Here is a 22,906-nt window from a genome sequence, read left to right as displayed (position 1 = left end):
AAATGTCTTCAGAATCCAAATCACAGAACCTGGTGAGACTGTGAGTAGAGATGCACCTTCCTCTCACATTTGAGGGAGAGTTGCTTGTCACTCAACCACGCATCCCTGTCCTTAACCCAGTGACCAACCTAAATCAGCCCCAGGTTCAGCAGCAGATTCTGTACATGATGTTGTCTTGCAAGAACTAGATCTAAACTCTTCCCCCTCCCCCTAAAATTGCAGTATCTCTCAGCTAAGCATGTTCAGAGGTGATCCTTCAATTGCTGTTTTTCTTGTAGATGATTTCCCCAGCCCACCCTCAACAAAAGCTCAGCTTCTCAGGAAGGAAAATGCCAAGTAGGTTAGAAAAAGGGTTTTTCTAGTCTTGTTAGTTGCTAAGAAGAAAAACACATTTTAAAAAAACATAAAAGTGTAACTCTCCCCTACACACATTCCAATAAGCAAAGATAGCTAAAAGAATTTTCTTCAGTGAAAGAAAAATCATCATTTCTTGCCCTATACAGTGTGAAAGTTTTAGTCTGAACAGAGCTTTTTTTTCAGAGAATTATGATCATGTGAAACCAAAGGGTTAGAAAGAAAAGCTCAATGTAACCCAAGCACTGGCTTTTGCTATTATGAAAGCTATAATGTATGAAACACTACAGATCTATGGGAAATTCCTTTCCATGAGAGGAATTGTCAGAGCCCAGTGTCTATGAACCAAGATTGATTACATAGAAACTGTTTTTTCAGTTGACTTTTTTTTTTTTCAGAGATATTAATGAGGAAACAATTTCTTTTCCCTGCAGTTAAACTTGAGGTCATTCCTCAAGTCTGTTATCAGCCTAGACAGCCCATCTGAATATATCTAATACATGCATTTGAGACATGAACTATGGTATTTGGGGAATAGTGGTGAACCAATATTTCAGACCTATTTTAAACTACTATAATTGAGTGAAAAAGTGTTTCCTAGACATTATCAGTCTTTTGATAATCTCTGTGCACTACCTGAAGGATCACTACATGTCTGCACATGCGCTGTCTGTGTCTAAGGCAACTCTTTTAATTGTTCTTAAGAATCTCTACTCTCATTAATAAAGCAAGAAATCTCTAGCAGATCTGATTGGGAAGAAGGTCATGAGCATGAGTACAGGCACTTTTGCTGCAGCTGCCTGGTTTGCAGGCAGCCTGTACTCGCCATGTTGAGCTGAGCACCAGGACTTTTGTTGCAAAGGATATAAAGCATGCATGATGACTCCTCTAGACTGGCAGCAGATTTAGCTCCAATGGTTAAAGCAGATTTTTTTCAGACGTCTCCTCAACCATAGTAGTAAAGGCAAAATACATTACTACTAGCTGAAATGAGCCTGAGTGGACATTATTGAAATGGTAGGCTGCAAACCATAGTAACTGAGGGGTGGGTACAAGTCATGTCTAGCCATCCCTACTACAGAAGGGATCATCAGGGCAGATGTGGGGGATTTGGGTAACTCTGAGACCAGCCACAAATTTAATAAACTTATATCCTAGAAAGGTTATTGAAAATCTCAGTTTATCATAGAATCATAGATCATTTGGGTTGGAAGAGACCTTTAAGATCATCACGTCCAACCATTAACCTATCACTGCCAAGTCCACCACTAAACCATGTCCTCAAGCACCACATCTACCCATCTTTTAAATACCTCCAGGGATGGGGATTCAACCACTTCCCTGGGCAGCCTGTGCCAGGGCCTGACTACCCTTTCAGTGAAGAAGTTTTTCCTAATATCCAACCTAAACTTCCCCTGGTGCAACTTGAGGCCGCTTCCCCTCTTCCTATCACTTGTTACTAGGGAGAAGAGACCAACCCCCACCTCGCTACAGCATCCTTTCAGGTAGTTGTAGAGAGCGATGAGGTCTCCCCTGAGCCTTCTCTTCTCCAGGCTAAACAACCCCAGCTCCCTCAGCTGCTCCTCATAAAACTTGTGCTCCAGACCCTTCACCAGCTTCGTTGTCCTTCTTCGGATATGCTCCAGCACCTCACCAGCACCTTCTTGTAGTGAGGGGCCCAAAACTGAGCTAGCTCTGATGCAAACAACTTGTGCACCCTTGGGCTGGTCATTTAATCTGCTTTTGGGACTTCATCTCTGTCTGTAAGATGGATAGAATGATGCTCCCCTTGTTTGTCTCATCTGTTTGAGTTGTCAGCTCATTAAGGTGAGAGCTGCATCTTTCTGGGTGCTGGCACAGAGCTGTGGGTGACAGGGTGCCTGTCCCTGGAGGGGCTGCAGGCAGTGTGCCAGCGGTGGGGAAGAGCCACCTCCGTCCCATGTGCCGGGACCCTGTGCTTCCTGCAAGGGGCATCTCCATTGGGAAATGAAGCACTTGCTGCCAATCTGTCCTGAGCAGACCTCACAGGGAAAATCCTTGAGGAAGCCGTTTTCCGTTGGAAAATGAAGTCCCGCCAGCATCCGAATGTTATACAAAATCATATTTCTCTGTTGGGGGGGAGGGAAGGGCTGCAGTATGTCTTTTTGGTATTTTTCAGAAATGGTTAGGTTCTTCACTTCAAATTGAAACACACACCCCAAAAAAGGGTTGCAAACCCTTTTGTACAACACAGTGGGGTGGGTTTCTTTTCTTCTCTTTAATGGAGAATTTTTGGAATTTTGGGCTTTTGCCCTGATGGGGCTGGAACGGCATTTCCAAATTCATGGCATCCTGAAAGTAAGATTATACAGAAGCTTACCGCATCTAGGAGAAAGAGAGCTCCAGTTATCCGAAGGCACTACTGAATTACAACTATTATTAGCACAAGAGATACTTGAGTTCTGGAATTTCTGTAAAGTTTTGAATTCAGGTTTGATACAAAAATTCACGGATGCTTCTCCTCACAGTCCGAATCTCCCCAAGGGAGAAACGGAGTATTGAGAGAGTCCCTGAAATGAAACTCAGTAGCAACGAAGTTACTATTAAGCAGGTATCCTTTATTGCAGCGCTGGGCAGCACTGGGGATTCTCCACCATAAGTGCTCCACCGATTTGGTGAACTTTCAGAGATTATATACTATAAAATCCTACATATTCACAGGATTTACGAGAAATCATTTACATAAACATGAGATTTCCTGGAACTCATTAACATATGCAAATGTCCGATCCGCATGCGCAGTCGTCTCCTGTGGTGGTCTTCAGGTGGTCTTTGGGGGTCTTCAGATGAAGGCTGGTAGTCTCCTTCACTGTGTTCGCTGATTGACCCTTGCTTCTGCGCAAACTCAGTCCTAGGATCACCTAAACGGTGTCCTTCAAGGCTGTCGTCATCCTGTTGTGACTTCCTATCTTCCGTGCATTTGTTCTCCCAAGGCCCAGTTGTCTGAGATGGGATTATCCCGGAGCCCCCTTATCTTACAACCATTCTAACTACTCCCTAAATCACAAAGGCCTTTCTTTTGCTTAGTTAAGTGACTAAGATATTTACAATATCCTCCTTGCCCCTAGGCTTTAATTCTTTCTGGAGGCATTTTGATGCAGTGGCTTTGTCTATCTTGGCTTTAACCCTTTCATTACTGAGGCAGGATGGACTTAGTTGCTGTTCCCAGGTTTTCTTGTTCCCTGTGGCCGGGGACGAGTTTGGTGTTAGGGCAGCACACTGCTGTACAGCCCCTGCTACTCCCAACAAGAGCTAGGTGTGATGACATGCAGGGAAACGAGGCTGCCTCTGACTTGGAGCCCTCCTGGTTTGCAGCAAGGGGCACTGCCAGTATGATGCTCCAGGCTGCTGTGGTTTGGCAGGTCTGAAGAGCTGGGAGAGAGGCTCCATCCCAACATGGGGCTGCCAAAAATGCACCAAGACCAGTACGAGACATGGACATAACCGTCCTGTTCGGGCACGCTCTGCCCTGGTGAGATCCCGCTCAGATGAGGGCTAAAGCTGTTGGTTCAGCCAGTCTGATGTCTGGTGTGATACAAGCAGAAAATGTCGCTGAAGTTACTCATCTGCTAAGGCAGCTTCCCCCATCCTGCTACCGTGTCTTCCAGCCAGGGCTCAGCGTGGGACCGCAGCCCACAAGGCACAGGGAGCTGCCGCATCCCTTGGGGCTGAGCCAGTGCTGCAGCAAGGACTTGGCCCTCGCTTCTCCTGTGAGTTTGTGTTGCTTCTGCTTCCAGCAGTGGGTCTCTGTTCTGCGGTTTCCCACTGGGTTTAGCGCTGTGTTTTCTCCCCAGGAGGGTGCTTAATGCCCTTCCACTGCATAGCCTTGTTGGCCCCCATGCACAAGCCATGCAAGTGTCACCATCCCAACCGTGCCACCTGGAGCTGGGTCTTGGGGTCGGCATGCCAAACCGATAGCAGAGCAGGCATCACATCTCCCTGCTGCTGGAACATCGGGTCCAGGAGGGAGCCTGTCGTGTGGGTTATCATTTGTGACAATGGCATATTCGATTGCAAAAGTGTCCCTTCATGCCCAGAAAGTCCCCAGCAGATATTGCATTAAGTTTCATGGAAGGAGCATCAGCCTCTTCCAGCTGAGTGGCTAGAAGGGCCACGAAGGCCCTTTTCACCCCATGAGGGACATCCCCAGTTGGGTTTGGGGTATAGCTGCAGAGGAAGGCGCGCTCAGCTGCAGAGCGGTGGTGGGAGGTCAGGCTGCTGCAAAGCTGGAGGAGATCTTCCTCGGGGGTAGCAGGGCTTTGCTGCCCCTCATGGGAGGGCATTTTGTGGTTACGTCCAGGCCAAGAGAAGAGGTTTTCCTGCTCTGGAGCTTGCCCTGAGATGTCCATGTCAGAGGGGGAAAGTGCCTCCTTTCCAACGCCCCCTGAAATAAACTGAGGTCTGCTTCCAGGCAATCGTGGAGTGATTGAGTACAAGTCCTTTAGCACCCATCTGTTATCTCTTAATTAAAGTTTTTTGCTAATTATGTTTTTTTTGTCAAGAGAGCAAAGCTGCTGACTCCAGGGATTTACCAAAGAGCAAACAAACGCGGGATCTGCTTGCTGCATTTCTTCATTAATGGACAAAATTAACTTGGAACGGTTCGTATCTTTGGCTACATTGATGACACTTAATTACACCTGTTTCCTTACAAAGATGTATCTAGTTTTAATAACTCGTGGAGGAACTGCCTCCTTAAGCATGAAATTCTGTCTCCTTGAAGGGAAGGTTTCTGCTGGCAACAAAAGCTGTGCAAAGACCAAGCGGCACTGGAAGGAATAGATGTGAGCAGATCAAGGATTGGGTGCGCTTTGGGAAGCTGGTGTCAGGAAACCCTGTCCAGTGCCAGAGGCTGTTTCATCTCAAGAAGGGCAGACCTCAGGGCTGTGAAGCTGCAGATGAGAGCAGAGCTACCGGCATCTTTTGGGCATGGTCGGTGATGCTCATGCCAGCCAGCACAGGTACTGGAGCAAGAGAGAAGCTGCAGGGTTGTGCCACCGCTCTATGAGACCCAGACCCAGGGCCTGGAGAAGGCCAGGAATGTCCCTCTCCATACAGGAAGGATGAGGGGAGATGGCCAGGCCACCTCATCCCCAGGCACCAACACATGAGACATCACTGCAAGTGTTGTCCCAAAAACTTGGGTCCGTTACCCAGTGTGCATCGCCCAATTCACACACAGAGTCAAGGTATTTTCCTTTATTACATAAATGCACAAATACGGGTGCATGGTACAAACCAGCACACCGTTGGTGTAAACTAACAGTTATTTATACAATCATCTAATACATATTCGTTGTCACTTTGTTAAACGATTGGTTAAAATTCTTCGCCTGCCATGTAAGTTACTACACACACTCACTATGATTCTCGAGACCTTTACTTCCTTAACCTTTTGGGTGGGTGGGTTTCTTGAGCGGGTGGTCCTTGAGTCGGTGGTCCTGATCTCCCCCTGCCGGAATAACCTTTCCCCTAAGTTCGCTTAGCTTTGGCAACACTAAGCAGTCCTTTACGGACCGTTAGCGAAGCAAACTATCACTCACTTTGGGGTTCTTTGTTCTGAAACATATATCCTGTTTCATGATGCCATAGTATTGTTAGGGTAAAATGAGCAAGGTTAATCTTTACCAACATCACAAGGAGACAGGGCAGCCTGGGACAGAGCTGAGCAGAGGCGCTTGTGGCTCTTGCAGCAGTGGCCAGCCAAGGTGGGGATCAGTGCTCTCCACCTTCTCTCCCTGTGCTGGCTGGGCTCTTTCCCCTCACCCTGCCCACCCTCCAGGGCATCCCGCTTGTCTCCTGTGGGCTTATTCATCTCATTTACTGCGGAAGTTGCAGGATGTGAGATCTCCTTGGAAAGCTCTCTGCATACCCCTGGCACTGTGTAAATATTAAATGTATAATTTATGAATGCATACACACAGAGCTAATTAGCCACTGGGATGATTATTCATGGCTAGTTGCTTAGCTCTAGGAGGGAGGTACGAAGGCTAACGGGGTGATGTAAAGACCCCTCTGTTTGAAGACATGTACGCCTCTGTCCCACTGCAGAAGTGCTTCATGTCCCGTCAGGGGAAGGGGGGACATGTTCTTTCTTGCTGCCTCAATTTCCCCATCTGCAAAAGAAGGACAGAGCCAGAGGCTGTGCATCCTGCAGAGGAGAAGAGCACTTGTGTCCATCCCTAAAAATGCTGTGGTGCTGTTGGAGATATGGAGAAATAAGACAAAGGATGTTAAGGCAGAGGACGTTAATCAACCTCTGTCAACAGTTAACAAGACCTGGCCTGAGAGAAGAAACAGGAGGACACCACAAAGCAGTCTAGCAAGGAAATACCAAGATAAGCATGAGAAAACAAGGCCATTGATAAAGTCGAAGTGAGAATCACTTGAACCATGAGTGAACTATTCTAATTAACATAGTAAAAACCACACCTCCAGCAATGAAGCCCCCGGCCCAAGCAAAGACCCCTACCCACTGGGCATGCTCTGTAAGTTTAAAACACATTGTACCTTTAAGTGGAGATGAGGCTTGTGAGAACCAATAGAAGCAAGGATGAATAAGTGGAAGTGTGAAAACACTGATAACAGCTACTCAGAACGTATAAAATGTCCCTGCATGTTAACCAAGGTGTGCTAGCTTTGTGGAGTTACCACCTAGCACCCATCTCTGCGCAGACATGAAATAAAGAAATATAACTCGACTCTATGTGTTATTCGGCTTTTTGCACACGAGGTAAAAGAACCCTGCTTTTTGGGACAACAGTGCCTTTCTCTTGCTCTCTCTGTGCTTATGCCAGCTGCAACCCCACAGTGCATTCGAGCAAATCCTCTCTGGAGGGAACAGTTGGCTCTGTCTGCCTGCAAATCGCTGTGATGACGAGGGAGGTTTTGGCCCCCATGAGTATGTGCTGGAGATTGGCTCGTGATGGGTCCTGGCACAGAGCGCCCCATTGAGGGGCTGCGGTGAGCGCCGGCACCGAGAATGCAAACCATCTTCTCTGCTTCTTCTGCTCACTGTTCAAAGGATGTAGCGCAGCCCCGGGCGAGGCTCTGTGCATGCTGCATAGGGCAGTGCCCAGCAGCATACTTACCTTGGCAGCTGCCCACACTGGCAGGGTGGGAGCCTCGGCGGGCACAGAGGGAGAGCAGCCAGCAGAGTTGCTGGGGCCGCAGGAGGGTCCCAAGAGGAGTTTTGCTTCTTCCCAGTGTGCACGTGCCAGGGCAGCCCTCAGCTTTGCAGGATTTCCCTGTGGTGGTGTCCTCGCAGTCTTGATGCAGGTCAAGATTCATTAAGAAGGAAAATGATGATGATATTTCTGTTGAGGAGCTCCAGCTGAACAGGATGGATTTGGGAAGCATCAAATCATAGAATCATAGAATACCAGGTTGGAAGGGACCTCAAGGATCATCTGGTCCAACCTTTCTAGGCAAGAGCACAATCTAGATGAGATGCCCCAGCACCATGTCCAGCTGAGTCTTAAACGTGTCCAGTGTAGCGGAGTCAACCACTTCCCTGGGGAGATTATTCCAATGGTTGACTGTTCTCATTGTGAAAAATTTTCCTCTCATGTCCAATTGGAATCTCCCTGGGAGTAACTTGTACCCGTTACCCCTTGTCCTCACCATGTGACTCCTTGTAAAAAGGGAGTCTCCATCTTCTTTGTAGCTCCCCTTTAAGTAGTGGTACATGGTGATGAGATCACCTCTAAGCCTCCTTTTCTCAAGGCCGAACAAGCCCAGCTCTCTCAGCCTATCCTCATACAGCAGGCTTCCCAGACCCTTGATCATCTTGGTGGCCCTTCTCTGGACCCCTCCAGCCTGTCCACATCTTTTTTGTATAGCGGGGACCAGAACTGTACACAGTATTCCAGGTGTGGCCTGACAAGCGCCGAGTAGAGAGGGATAATGACTTCTTTATCTCTGCTGGTGATGCCCTTGATGCAACCCAGCATCCTATTGGCCTTCTTGGCCGCAGCAGCACACTGTTCACTCATGTTGAGCTTCCTGCCCACCAGGACCCCCAGGTCCCTTTCCACGGAGCTGCTCTCCAGCCAGGTGGATCCCAGTCTGTGCTGCACTCCTGGATTATGTTTTCCCAGTTGCAGGACCTTGCACTTGTCCTTGTTAAACTTCATAAGGTTCCTGTTAGCCCACTCTTCCAGCCTATCCAGATCCTCCTGCAGGGTGGCTCTCCCTTCCAGAGTATCTACTTCCCCACTCAGTTTGGTGTCATCTGCAAACTTCATCAGGCTACACTTGATCCCATTATCCAGATCACTTATGAAGATATTGAATAGCATTGGGCCCAATATCAATCCCTGGGGGACCCCACTTGTGATGGGTTGCCAGTTTGAAAAAGAGCTATTTACCACCACCCTTTGGGTGCGGCCTGTCAGCCAATTCCTCACCCACCGCACAGACCACTTGTCTAGGCCATAACGCATCAATTTCTCCTGGAGGAGGCCGTGGGGGAACCATATCGAAAGCCTTAGAGAAGTCCAGGTAGACAACGTCCACCGCTCGCCCCATGTCAACCGAGCAGGTCACTTTATCATAGAAGGCCACAAGATTTGTCAGGCACGATCTGCCCTTGGTGAAGCCGTGTTGGCTTTTCCCAATCACGTGCTTCATTTGACTCATGATGGCCCCCAGGAGGATCCGTTCCATAACTTTCCCGGGGACTGAAGTAAGACTGATAGGCCTATAATTACCCAGATCCTCCCTTGAGCCCTTCTTGTAGATAGGGGTAACATTTGCCTTCCTCCAGTCCTCTGGGACATCCCACAATCTCCACGACTTCTCAAAGATTATGGAGAGCGGCCCCGCAATGACATCAGCCAGCTCTCTCAACACCCTCGGGTGGATGGTGTCAGGGCCCATCGATTTGTAGGGGTCGAGCTCCTGTAATAATTCACGTACTAACTCCTCCTTCACTGATGGTGGGTCTGTGTTTGGATCAACCTGGATTTTCGTTCCCAACGCCTGGGACCCAACAGTGTTGGTAAAGACAGAGGTGAAGAAGGTGTTGAGAACCTCTGCCTTTTCAGCACTGTTGGTGACTGAGTCACCGCTACTGTTTAACAGTGGGCCTAGGTTTTCCTTCTGTTTCTGCTTGCAATTTACATACCTGAAGAACCCTTTCTTGTGATTTTTGACATCTCTGGCCAGTTCCAATTCAAGCTGAGCTTTTGCTTTTCTAACTGCATCTCTGCACACTCTGGCAATGCCCTTGTAGTTCTCAATGGATAATCTTCCACTTCTCCATCTCTGGTACGCATCTCTCTTCGTTTTAAGCAGACCCAGGAGCTCGTAGTTGAGCCAAGGGGGCGTCTTGCTCCACTTACTTCCCTTTCTTTTATAGGGGATAAACTGGTTTTGTGCTTCCAAGGGAGCATTCTTGAAGAACTCCCAGCACTCGCTGGTTCCTTTATCCTCCATGGAAGCATCCCATGGAATCCCTCCCAGCTGAGCTCTGAGCAAGCTGAAGTTTGCTCTTCTAAAATCTAGAAACCCTGTCTTGGTGCTAACCTTCAGCATGCTCAGCCAGATCCCGAACTCTGCAATATTGTGATCACTGCAGCCAAGGTTGTTACTGACCGAGATATTACAAAGCAGGTTTTCTTGGTTTGTGAATAGCAGGTCCAGCGGTGCCTCATTCCTGGTTGGCACATCTAACATTTGTAAAAGGAAACAGTCCTCTACGCATTCCAGGAAATTGATGGATGACATGCGAGCTGCTGTATTGTTCTTTCAGCAAATGTCCGGGTAGTTGAAGTCACCCATGAGAACCAAGTTCTGTTGACCAGAAGCTTGCCTTAGTGTCCCAAATATTGCTTCATTGGCTTTGTTGGAGGTCGGTAGCAGATGCCCACTGTAAGGTCCTGCTTGGAGATGACCCCTCTGATTTTAACCCAGAGGCATTCGATAGAGCATTCACAATCACCATAGTTGACTTCGATACATTCAAGGTTTTCCTTAATATAGAGTGCAACTCCTCCACCTCTTCTTCCCTGCCTGTCTTTGCAAAACAGCCTATAGCCGTCCATCGCGATTCCTCAGTCATGTGAGTCGTCCCACCATGTCTCAGTTACTCCTATGATATCATAACCTCCTGACTGGGCACGGAGCTCCAGTTCCTCCTGTTTGTTTCCCAGACTGTGTGCATTTGTATACATACACTTGAGGTGGTTGCTCCACATCTTGGGAGACAGCTAAGGAACATTTGTCGTTGCTCTGGTTGGCCTGACTTACTCCCCAGTTGGATGTGATGGCATGAGCATTTCTGTTTTGGACCCCACCCCCCGAGTCCTTCAGTTTAAAGCCCGCCTCACCAAGTTACCAGCCTGTTGCTGAAGATTCCCTTGCCCCTTCTAGACAGGTGGATTCCGTCCCTCCCTAACATGTTATACTCATCAAAGAACACCTCATTGTCGTAAAAGCCAAAACCATCACGATGGCACCAGCCACGTAGCCAGGAGTTGATATGCATTATGTGCCTATTTCTGGCTACCCCCTTCCCTCGAACTGGCAAGATGGAAGAAAAGATAACTTGGGCACCAATGTTTTTCACTTGCACCACCAGGGCTTGAAAGTCTTCCTTAATTTTACCCAGGTTTCGGCTTTCGGTGTCATTCATGCCTACATGAAATAGTAACAACAGATAGTAGTCCGTTCTCTTGATGAGTTCATAGAATCATAATTGTTTAGGTTGGAAAAGACCTTTAAGATCATCACGTCCAACCGTTAACCTAGCACTGCCAAGTCCACCACTAAACCATGTCCCTAAGCACCACATCTACATGGCTTTTAAATACCTCCAGGGATGGAGACTCAACCACTTCCCTGGGCAGCCTGTTCCAGTGCCTGACTACCCTTTCGGTGAAAAAGTTTTTCCTAATATCCAACCTAAACCTCCCCTGGCGCAGCTTGAGGCCATTTCCTCTTGTCCTATCACTTGTTACTAGGGAGAAGAGACCGACCCCCACCTCGCTACAACCTCCTTTCAGGTTTAAGGACACATAACAAAATAGCAAATTTGAGAACCAAAAATCTGACCAATAATTTGACATTTTTTTTTTGTGTTCTTTTCCATGTGAAACAATACATTATTTGGATTTCCTCTCTTTACTCTTAGTTAATTTCTTTCCAAATGAAGAGAGCTCCCTCCAAGTTTTTTCAAACCTTTTTCCACATCCTCCCTTTTCACTGAGGAAAGGATGATGACTGAAACTGGCAGCAAAATCTATAGTTAAGACTGCCTAACAGTTAAAATCTATAGTTAAAGTAAAATCAAAATCTATAAAGTAAAATCAAAATCTATAAAGTTAAGACTGCCATTATAAAACCCTATTTTCAGGTGCTTACAAGTGTGCCAGACTTTCAGGGCTTAGGCTGAATTTTTCTATTCCAGATCTTTATTTCTTAATCCTAGCTGTTTCCAAGAAAGAGATTAGAATCATAGCATGTCCTGAGTTGGAAGGGACCCACAAGGATCATCGAGTCCAACTCCTGTCCCTGCATGGGACAACCCCAAAATTCACACCATATGTCTGAGGGCATTGTCCAAATGCTTCTTGAATGTTGTCAGGCTTGGTGTCGTGACTGCCTCCCGGGGGAGCATGTTCCAGTGCTCCACCACCCTCTGGGTGAAGAACCTTTTCCTAATATCCAACCTAAACCTCCCCCCGGCATATCTTCCTGCTGTTCCCTTGGGTCCTATCATTGGTCGTCAGGGAGAAGAGATCAGTACCTGCACCGTCTCGGCCACGTCTCGAACCTTAGCTCCCGGAAGGCAGCATACCTCTCGTGACTCCCTGTCAGGTTGGCAGATGGGTGCCTCAGTACCCTTCAACAGAGAGTCACCCACTACGAGCACTCGTCGTTTCTTTTTACGGTGTCCACTGTGTGTTGCTGGTACAGTTTCCCCTTGCAGGGGGCTTTGCAGGCCTTGCTCATGGGTGTCCTCAGCTGTTAGGGCTTCATATCTGTTTCTGATTGTGATGGTGGAGGGTGCAGGTTTATGTGGAGTCCTGCTTTTGTGAGTCACCAGGGTCCAAGGTGCCTCATTCTCAGTGGTGTCCACCACAGGAACATGGCTCTGAAGCCACCTGTCTATCTCTGTCTCAGCTCCTGTAATACTGCACGGCCTTTTAACTGTTTCCTGCAGTTTGGCCACCCAATGTAACAGATCATTGACCTGTGCGCACCTTATGCAGGTACTTACCTTTTAATCAGGAGAAGGGTTTGGGCACTTGCTGCAACCTACTGCCTGTACTGATGTTTCTATATCCGTCTGGGTGGATGCATCAGATGTCTCAGGGGCTTTCTCTGTAGGAACAGTGGTTTTAGCTCTGAGGCGAGTGCCCACCATTTTGCCAGAAGCACTTTTGCCAGGCACTTCCCTAGGCTGTAGACCTACAAGAGGGAGAGGAGCCAATGGAGTCCCTGATCAACAGGTCAGTGCGTGCTGGAGTCCAGTCGGACCGCTTCTCCCCGTCGGGTAGGGCAAGACGATCCAGGCAAGGCTGTCAGTGCTGTCCCATCTGGGTCGCCAGGCGTCCATCTGGGATGGTTGGTGAGGGAATCAGGAGCACAGGTTATATTTTCCTCCCTCCTTCCAGTTGCGGGCAGGAACATCGAGAGGAACAGATGGATCCAGTCCATTAATACATGGCTCCGTGGCTGGTGTCAATGTCACAATTTTGGGTTTTTCAACAATGGGATGGCCTACACGGCACCAGGCTTGCTGGCATCCGACGGGATTCACCTTTCTCAAAGGGGGAAGAGGGTCTTTGCTCAGGGGCTTGCGGGGCTCATTGACAGGGCTTTAAACTAGATTTGAAGGGGGAGGGGGTCGATATCAGGTTTGCCTGTGATAAGGGGTGGGATGGCACGCCATGGTTAGAGGGACGGGGTACTAGCGGGGGATGGGATGCTAGCGGGGGCCCTCAGCCTGTTGATCTGAGGCGTGCTGGAGACACTGCGGCACAGTCGAAGTCTTATGGGGATGAGTGGGGCGCTCTTGAGGTAATAGGAGCCAACAAGGAAATATCAGAGAAATTCCTCAAGGGAACCAAGGGGTGTTCCTCCAAGAAGGTGACACGGACGACAGCCCAGCTGAAGTGCCTCTACACCAATGCACGCAGCATGGGCAACAAACAGGAGGAGCTGGAAGCTACCGTGCTGCTAGAAAGTTATGACCTAGTTGCCATTACTGAAACTTGGTGGGACGAATCCCATGACTGGAGTGCGGCTATCGAAGGCTACAGGCTGTTCAGAAGGGACAGGCGAGGTAGGAGGGGCGGAGGTGTTGCCCTCTACGTCAAGAAATGGATAGAGTGTGAAGAACTGTCCCTGAAGAATAGCCATGAGCAGGTTGAAAGCTTATGGGTAAGAATTAGAGACCAAGGCAACAAAGGGAACCTTGTGGTTGGAGTCTACTACAGGCTGCCTGATCAAGGGGGAGCCTTTTTTCTCCAACTACAGGAAGCTTCACGCTCACAGGCTCTTGTCCTGCTGGGGGATTTCAACCACCCCGACATGGGAAAGTAACACGGCAGGCGGTAGGCAATCCAGGAGACTCCTGGAGTGCATGGAGGACAACTTCCTAAGCCAGGTAATAGATAGCCCTACCAGAGGGGATGCAGTACTGGACCTGGTGGTCACCAATGTAAGTGAGCTCATCGGTGATGTCAGGATTGGAGGCAGCCTTGGCTGCAATGATCACGCACTGGTAGAGTTCACAGTCCAGAGAGATAAGGGTCAGGTGAAGAGTATAGTCAGGACCCTGAATTTTAGGAAAGCAGACTTCCAGCTCTTCAAGGAGTTAATCAACAGGACCCCCTGGGAAATGGCCCTCAGGGACAAGGGAGCAGAGGAGAGCTGGCAGGTCTTCAAGGATGCTTTCCATAGGGCACAAGAGCTCTTGATCCCCAGGTGCAAGAAATCAGGCAAGGAAGGGAAGAGGCCGGCATGGCTGAGCCATGACCCGTGGGTCAAACTAAAGGGCAAGAAGAGAATGCACAGGCAGTGGAAGAAGGGACTGGTATCCTGGGAAGAGTACAGGGACACTGCCCAGTTATGTAAGGATGGGATCAGGAAGGCCAAGGCTTGGCTGGAGCTGAACCTGGTGAGGGATGCAAAGAATAATAAGAAGGGCTTTTATAGGTAAGTCAACCAGAAAAGGAAGGTTAAAGAAAGCGTACCCCCTCCGAGGAGCAGAAGTGGCGAGCTGGTAACGACAGATGAGGAGAAGGCTGAGGTACTCAGCAACTTTTTGCCTCAGTCTTCACCAGCAACCTCTCTCCTCACACCTCCCAAGTCAATGAACCATTTGACGGGGATCAGGGGGGCAGAGGTCCTCCCACTGTAAGAGAAGATCAGGTTCGTGACCACCTGAGGAACCTGAACGTACATAAGTCTATGGGTCCCGATGAGATGCATCCCAGAGTCCTGAGGGAATTGGCTGATGTAGTTGCCAAGCCACTCTCCATGATATTTGAACAGTCATGGCAGTCAGGTGAAGTCCCCGGGGACTGGAAAAAGGGAAACATTGCACCCATTTTTAAAAAGGGTAAAAAGGAGGACCCTGGGAACTACCGACCTGTCAGCCTCACCTCTGTGCCTGGGAAGATCATGGAACAGATCCTCCTAGAAGCTATGCTAAGGCACATGGAGGAGAGGGAGGGGATTCGAGACAGCCAGCACGGCTTCACCAAGGGCAAGTCCTGCCTGACCAACCTAGTGGCCTTCTATGATGGAGTGACTGCATCAGTGGATGAGGGAAGAGCTACGGATGTCATCTATCTGGACTTCTGTAAGCCCTTTGACATGGTCCCCCACAATATCCTTCTCTCTAAATTGGAAGGATATGGATTTGATGGGCGGACTGTTCGGTGGATAGCAAACTGGCTGGATGGTCGCATCCAGAGGGTAGTGGTCAATGGCTCAATGTCCAGATGGAGACCAGTGACAAGTGGTGTCCCTCAGGGGTCCATACTGGGGCCAGTGCTGTTCAATATCTTCAACGACATAGCGGGATCGAGTGCACCCTCAGCAAGTTTGCAGATGACACCAAGCTGAGCGGTGCAGTTGACACGCCTGAGGGACGGGATGCCATCCAGAGGGACCTGGACAAGCTGGAGAAATGGGCCCGTGTGAACCTCATGAGGTTCAACAAGGCCAAGTGCAAGGTCCTGCACCTGGGTCGGGGCAATCCCCAGTATCAGTACAGGCTGGGGGATGAAGGGATTGAGAGCAGCCCTGAGGAGAAGGACTTGGGGGTACTGGTAGATGAAAAGCTGGACATGAGCCGGCAATGTGCTCTCGCAGCCCAGAAAGCCAACCGTATCCTGGGCTGCATCAAAAGAAGCGTGGCCAGCAGGTCGAGGGAGGGGATTCTGCCCCTCTGCTCTGCTCTGGTGAGACCCCACCTGGAGTACTGCATCCAGCTCTGGGGTCCTCAGTACAAGAAGGACGTAGACCTGTTGGAGAGGGTCCAGAGGAGGGCCACAAAAACGATCAGAGGGATGGAACACCTCTGCTATGAGGAAAGGCTGAAAGAGCTGGGGTTGTTCAGCCTGGAGAAGAGAAGGTTCCAGGGAGACTTTATTGCAGCCTTTCAGTACTTAAAGGGGGCTTATAAGAAAGATGGGGACAGACTTTTTAGTAGGGCCTGTAACGATAGGACAAGGGTAATGGTTTTAAACTAAAAGAGGGTAGATTCAGACTAGATATAAGGAAGAAATTTTTCACGATGAGGGTGGTGAAACACTGGAATGGGTTGCCCAGAGAGGTGGTAGATGCCCCATCCTTGGAAACATTCAAGGCCAGGCTGGATGGGGCTCTGAGCAACCTGATCTAGTTGAAGATGTCCCTGCCCATTGCAGGGGGGTTGGACTAGACAACCTTTAAAGGTCCCTTCCATCCCAAAGCATTCTACGATTCTGTGATTCTATGATTCAGAAACTTTTGTCCCAAATGCAGGGTCATTAGCCTGGCGTGCAGACGCCAATTAACACACAGAGCCGAGGTATTTTATTCCCTTCATATTTGCACAAAGATGGGTGCTAGGTGGCAGTTCCACAAATCTAGCACACCTTTGTACAAAACTATAGCATATTTATCCTGCTACATGATTAGTATAAACCTGCCCAAATTTACACTTATTGGTTAGCGATTTCATACACTATTGGTTTATTGTTTTTAAATTAGCCTCACTTGCTATGCAAATTAGCATGCATGCTCCTTTCAAGTGTGTGGGGGGGAAGTCTTTTTGGTTCTGAATCAAGTTGGTGGTTGCGATCTCCCCTCGCCTCATTTACCTTTCACCCAGTTACTGCCGTTTTATCAGACTTCATGTTTATTTGGCCATCATCCAGCCTTTGGCACCAGGATGTTCCCTTTTATCAGTCTGTTAGCGCCTCTTCAAGGGTATAGTTGTTAGTTTTCCATGGTTTGTTAATAAAACAAATACTTTCATATCTTTTAGCTCCTTCTCCTTATTGCCAGATTCTCTTCACAGAGCACAGGTGGTTCATAGTTTTGCTCAGTGGAAAATCCCCACTTTCTGCGGGATGTCACACGCAAGCACAGAGCTGCAGACTCTCTTTACACCAGAGCTGTACTCGGCTTCAATCTCCTGGCTTTCAGAGAAAGCCCTTCATAGCAGATCCATATCAAAACAGTGCAGAACTACCTGCCCTCCATCTTCACACACACTGTTTGGGACAGGAGAGCAGCTTTACTGGAAGAGAAGAAGCAACACTGAGCAGATTGGGACTGTTCAGACTGGAAAGTACTGACCCAGAAGGCTTGTGTGAGTACAACCAGCAACCAGCCCTACAAGGGGTGAGATCCAGACCAGGAGGAATTCCTTCCCGGACTCAGCTGAAGGGGTTCTGGAAGCAGAGAGAGCAATGACCCTCCTGAAGCCCAGCCAGAGCTCTTGTAGAAAAGCACTGCAGGGTCACATTTGCAGGAGTTAATGCCCCGCTGGAAGAAGTCGTTCTCTCCTTGCATTTGCCTGCATGCAGTATGGGAAAGGCTGCAGCCTCAAAACTGATGATGCATATGAGGCAGAGCCCCTCTGGATAGCTGGGAGCTTCTGCTCGGCATGGACTTGTCCCAGTTGCTGGCACAGCCTGTGATGAATGGCCTCGGCATGTTCTGGCACACCACAGCCCCCCAGCATTTACTTTAGACAGTTGCAGCACAAGGAAGACAAATGAGAACCAGAGAAACCCAACCTGCTGTTGGCCCCCTCTGTCTCCATTTACACGTCTGTTTTCTCCTCCAAGGCTGTGTATCTCCTTTGTTTAGGAGCGTGTCTGGCTTCTGACCCTGTTCCAGTAGTTTTCTGCTCAAGCCCTTCTTCATTCTGCTAAAGCACTGAGCACAGACACTTTAGGGTTCGCTTTGGTTAAAACTCCCTTGACTCAGATGCTTCAGACCTTGCACCAACCCAAAATCACAGCCTCCATTTTGTACTACCCAGGGGGTCAGGCAGTGCACATCTGCCAGCCAAACTCTCACAGCTGCCTCCCACTCAAAAAGCCTCGAAACCTCACAAGGGTGAGGATAAACCACCAGGTGGAAAGGTCTCCAGCTCTCTGAGCTCTCCAGAGAGAGAAAGGACCCCTTGAGGGCTTCCCCCTCCCCATGACACCCTGAGTCCTGCCCCTGCTCCAAGCCCGGGCTGAGCATCAGGATCCTGGCGATACATCCAGCCACTCCGCCAAAGTGTGTGGCACCATGGCAGTTCCCGGCAGCTCTGCAGGGAACCCAGCCCTGCAAGGAACCCAGCTCTGCAAGGACAGGCGGTCCAGGAAGTGTTTGGCAAGATGGGAACAGTGTGTCCTGCCAGCTAGCTCTCCAGCTTCAAACCAGCCTTTATTTATCTCAGAGCAAGGCTCCACAGCTGCTTTCAAAAGGCATTTGATGCTGAACTCTGGCTTCACATTTGCCCTGAAGAGCTCTTTTCTTTTCTCTCTTTGGGTTGCTTTCTTTTTTCTCAAGCCCAAACTCAAATTATGCTGGCAAAACAGAGCCAAGGCTGCCAAGGCCCTTGCCATTAGCACACTAGCAGGTGGCCCAGATGGTGACAGCAAGAACATTGTTTTTCACTGCTGATGACTCACACTCTACTATTAGTGTCTGCACAGCCTGCTCAGCTTCAAAGGGGGCTCATGGATGCAACACAAGATCTGCTTCCTTTGGCCTGACTTGCCAACCTCTTCCCATGTTCCCAAGGCACTTTCATCGTGTGGGCACTAGGTCAGTTCCTGGCTTTGCGCCCGGGGACAAGGGTTTCTTGTGGCCATGGGCTACCTCACGTCAAGCACCCAACAAATGAATGGGAACTTCAGAGTGTGACTCCATCCTCCCACCTCCACCTTCTAGAGAGGTTCCCAAGGTCATGGTCCCCATGACTTCATGCAGCCCTCAGAGGAATAGCATAAAGTAGAAGAAGCCCACCTCGCCCACTAGGAACCTGGTAGATCAGAATAATAGGGGAAAAAAAAGGATTAGGAAGGACTGCCCCAGGTCATCTAATCCATCCTATGTTAAGCCAGGGCCAGCACTACTTAAAGCTTTCCAACAGGCACTGGTCTAACTGTAAAAGTTTCCAGCAGTGGAGATGTAGCATTTCTTCAGCTGCCTCTTTTTGCTAAAAGGAATTTCCCCCTAAAGTCTGACCCCAAGGTCCTCTGTGGTTTCTTGACCTATCAGAAGTAAACTCAGAGAGTACTTTTTTCACTTTCTCTTCGCAGCATCCCTCTGTGCACTTGGAGACCATCTTATCCATTCCTGGAAGCAGGGTAAACCCAAGATCCTTCAGCCTGTGCTTGGAGGCCAGGTCATCCAGACCTCTGACCAAACTCACTGCTGTCCTCGACAACCCTGCCAAGTGGGCGCACACCTTTCCAGAGCCCAGTTGTCCCATTGCCTGTTCTCCTCTGGGAGCACCTCTCCCACCAAGACTGACTTAAATAACTCCTGCACTACAGGATCATTCACAAGTGATGCCCAAAATCCTCACTGAACAAAGCTCAGAGATAAATTATAACAGTTGTCCCTGCGGGATGGAAGGGGACAGAACCTGGATGCAGTGGCAGCAAGCTGCAGGACGTGTACCCCCTTGTCCTCATCCCAACAACCGCAATGCAGTCCTTGGCTCTTTGTGGTGATTTTTTGCTTTAGTCTGCACTAACACAGTTTTAAACACTGGTTCTACAGCACATGAGCATGCCAGGAGATACAAATTTTTGCAACAAGCCACCTGCATTGGCTTTGCTAGCAGCAGGGCTAGTGAACAGTTTAGCTTGAAACCAGGCCAAGGTGGAGAGAGCTTCCCTCCTACCATCCCCTGTCGTGCTGCAAAATATCTACTGCTCCTAGTATCTGTGCTGAGATATGGGGCAATGCAATGCAAACAGGGCAGAGCCTCCCTACCCCAAGTGAGAAGTGCAGAGCTGAGTGCCAGCATCTCCAGGACCTGCTGCCCTGCCCAGGCCAACCAAATCCCACAGGCTCAGCAAAGAGCCATTGCACAGCACAGACACAGCCTTAGGAAACAGCAGGGATCAACCTGGGATTTCAGCCCAGGCAGGCAATGAAACCCTTGCAGGAATTCCCTGGGGTAGCTGGCCTTGGCAGGGGCAGAGAAGGATGCTGGAGCATTGCGCAGTAGCCGGGAAATGAAACCAAGCACTGTGAGAAGAGGGTGAATCTGTAGCCGTAGCGTATCCAGGACACTTCTGCTTTTGTTCTTTGCAATACAGTAACTGTCATCCATCACTGTAAATGCTGACTGGTGCCTTTCCAAAAGCCATGTCAACTAAATAAAAGGTAGGAAACTACAAGTTGCAGGGTCTTTCAAGGAAAACACTTGATTTCTTCACCAAAGACCACCTCAGCGGCTCACAAGACTCACTAAATGCTGGTTTTCTGGAGTATTGTACCCCTAGAGACAGTAGAAAGTCATGGCTTGATAATTTAAACAAGATTAAGGAATGTGCATGTAAATACAGCTGTGTGCTTTCAGTGTGGGGACAGTCAGCGCACAGCCCAGCAGAGGTGGGGTTTTCCCAGCCAAAACATTCGCAAGAAAGAAAATCTTGCTTTCTGTGGGAAAGTGGAGAAGAGTGAGATGTGTTTGTGGAAGAGTGGGTGAAGCTCCCAAGCCAAGCAGCCGTACCACACCTGGCACATCTGTAGTGACACAACACAGCTGTCAAATTCCTCTGGACAAGCACAGAAGAGCCACCACTCAGGTAAAGCCTGGGGCAGAGGGGTTCAAGGAAACTGGGCAGCAACCGGGCAGCATGGGGCCAAACAGACAGAGGGAAAGGGAGACCCCAGGATTAGAGGTTTGCACTTGATAGAGCTAAACAAGGATCACAGGAAGAGCTTCCAAGTTTGCCTTGCTGCAAGCAATCTTCTGGCTCTTCCTTTCCACCCCAGATAAGGAAGGCTTTTGCACACTTATGGGTTTAATGCATCCCAGCCAGCCTCGGGCTGCACATCAATTTCCCAAATTCATGAGAAGCTCCAAAATCTTCTCTTCTTGCTGCTGCCCTTCCCTGGTTTTCGCCCCATGGTTGTCCCTCCCATCTACTCCCAAGTAGAGCTAAGGGAGCTCCCAGATCTTCATTAGTCCCCTCCAAGCCCCATCCCTGCAGTCTGAGACAGGTGGTGCCACCTCACCTCAATCTTCTACAGACCTGGCTCTGTTTTGCCATGCAGCCATGCTATTTTGCTAGGGACAGCTGCTCCAGAGCTGAAGGAGAGACAGCCAGCCAGGATCATGTACCTGCCCCAGCCCTGGCTTGGCCCAGGACAGCATCTTCTGTCCTTCACTCTGACAGAGCTGGGGCCTGGCTCACCACCCCCTTGAGAGCCATGAAAGACAAAGACCTGGCAGGGATTTGTGATGAACGGCTGCATTGTTCTGAGGAGGGCACGTTTACTGCTCCCAGAAGAGCTGGGACCCACAGGCTTTGCAGCCACCAAGCAGTCCCTCAAACCCTGATGGAAACAGATAAATCTGCTTCCAACATCCAAGAGATACCAGTACAAACCCCTTCTCCCCCAGCTTCCCAGGGAACTGGGCCAGGGAACGATGCTCTTTGTCAGGGTAGTCTCTGGCCAAGGATGAACCTGATCTGCCTCAGGCTAAGTCCCTCCTGCAGCCCCTGCCCTGCACAGGGACCTGCACCAGCTGCAGCAGTTCAGCCCAGGTGGAGATCCATGCCTAGCATCCTCTCCCTCCCCAGCCGCGGCCCCTCACAGGTCACCGAGCAAGCAGCAGGAAGGCTTCTGCCAAAGCAAGCACCAGTTATCCTTCTTTCCCACTCACACTGTTTGTCTTGGCCTCTCTTCCCATACCAGCCCTCCTCCTCTTCCTCCTCCTCCTCAGGATTGTATTGCTGGGGCTGTCACTATAGCTAATGAGCTGGGACAGAGCTGGTACAAGGGCTCTGGGAAAGTCACGCCAAGAGACAGCTGAGACCAGGGCATTGCATGTGCACAGATGATACCAGGGAGGAGGACGCTGGAGGAGGGAACACCTGAAAAAGAAACCCTGGCCACCAACCAAGGGAGCCAGCAGACCAGGGGAGGAAAAGGTCCAGGGCTAAGCTTGAATTCAACAGGTCTCAGCAAAAGCCATCAGGTGCCTGGGCATCCCCTGGCTTGGACAGCCCAGCCACTGCACCACCGTGGATGCCATCCCCCACAGGGGCTGGTGACCATGTCCCTCCTGCCTTTGGGAATGGTCCCTGGGCCATCTTACTCCCAGCCTGCACCCAGGCTTGCTGACTGGCACCAAAACTGGGCTGGGGACAGCATAAATAATTTACCCATGTGAACAGTCACATTCGACACTGCGGTCTTTGGGGAGGAGAGCATGGTGCCCAGCTGTTGGCCATGCAAATCCTGCTTGAGCATGTTCAGCCCATGCTTCAGCCAAATGGAGCAGTTGGGTGAAAGGGTAGTGCCCAAGGGGACATAAGTCCACTTTGGGGACAGCAAGACTGTAGTCCCAGTACACAGACCCAGGAGAGCCAGGGCTCAGGAGCAAAATGGCCAGGGACTCTCAGCTCATTGGCGATGAGGGGAAGGAGCTGGTGGGCTGTCCTCCATGACTTGTCCATGGATGTGCCCAGGAGCAGGCATCTTCACCTGCCTCCATTTCCCCAAAAGCTAGCACTGAGCTGCCAGGGCAATCTGTGGACCCAATCAGCCACACTATGCCTCAGTTTCCCTTCACCACAAGGACAAAGCTCCCGCTCCCACAGCTCTTCAACCATCCCCCATGCTCTCATGGGAGCTGAGAGCTGGGGAGCTCCAGCCCGGCAGCCACGCTGGTGGGACTGAAGTGGTTTGGGCCCGATGGTGCAATACTCACATGCTTCCTCCCACCCCATCTCTGCAATACAACACCCTGGGGACCTGCTCCGGCAGCCTGGCTGAGCAGCGCAGAGCAGGGCACCCACCTCGCCACGGTGCTGAG

The sequence above is a fragment of the Nipponia nippon genome, unplaced genomic scaffold (assembly GCF_047370975.1).
Source record: "Nipponia nippon isolate SJK-2023a ecotype South Korea unplaced genomic scaffold, ASM4737097v1 scaffold_27, whole genome shotgun sequence".
Taxonomy (NCBI): domain Eukaryota; kingdom Metazoa; phylum Chordata; class Aves; order Pelecaniformes; family Threskiornithidae; genus Nipponia; species Nipponia nippon.
This window is presented reverse-complemented; position numbering follows the sequence as displayed.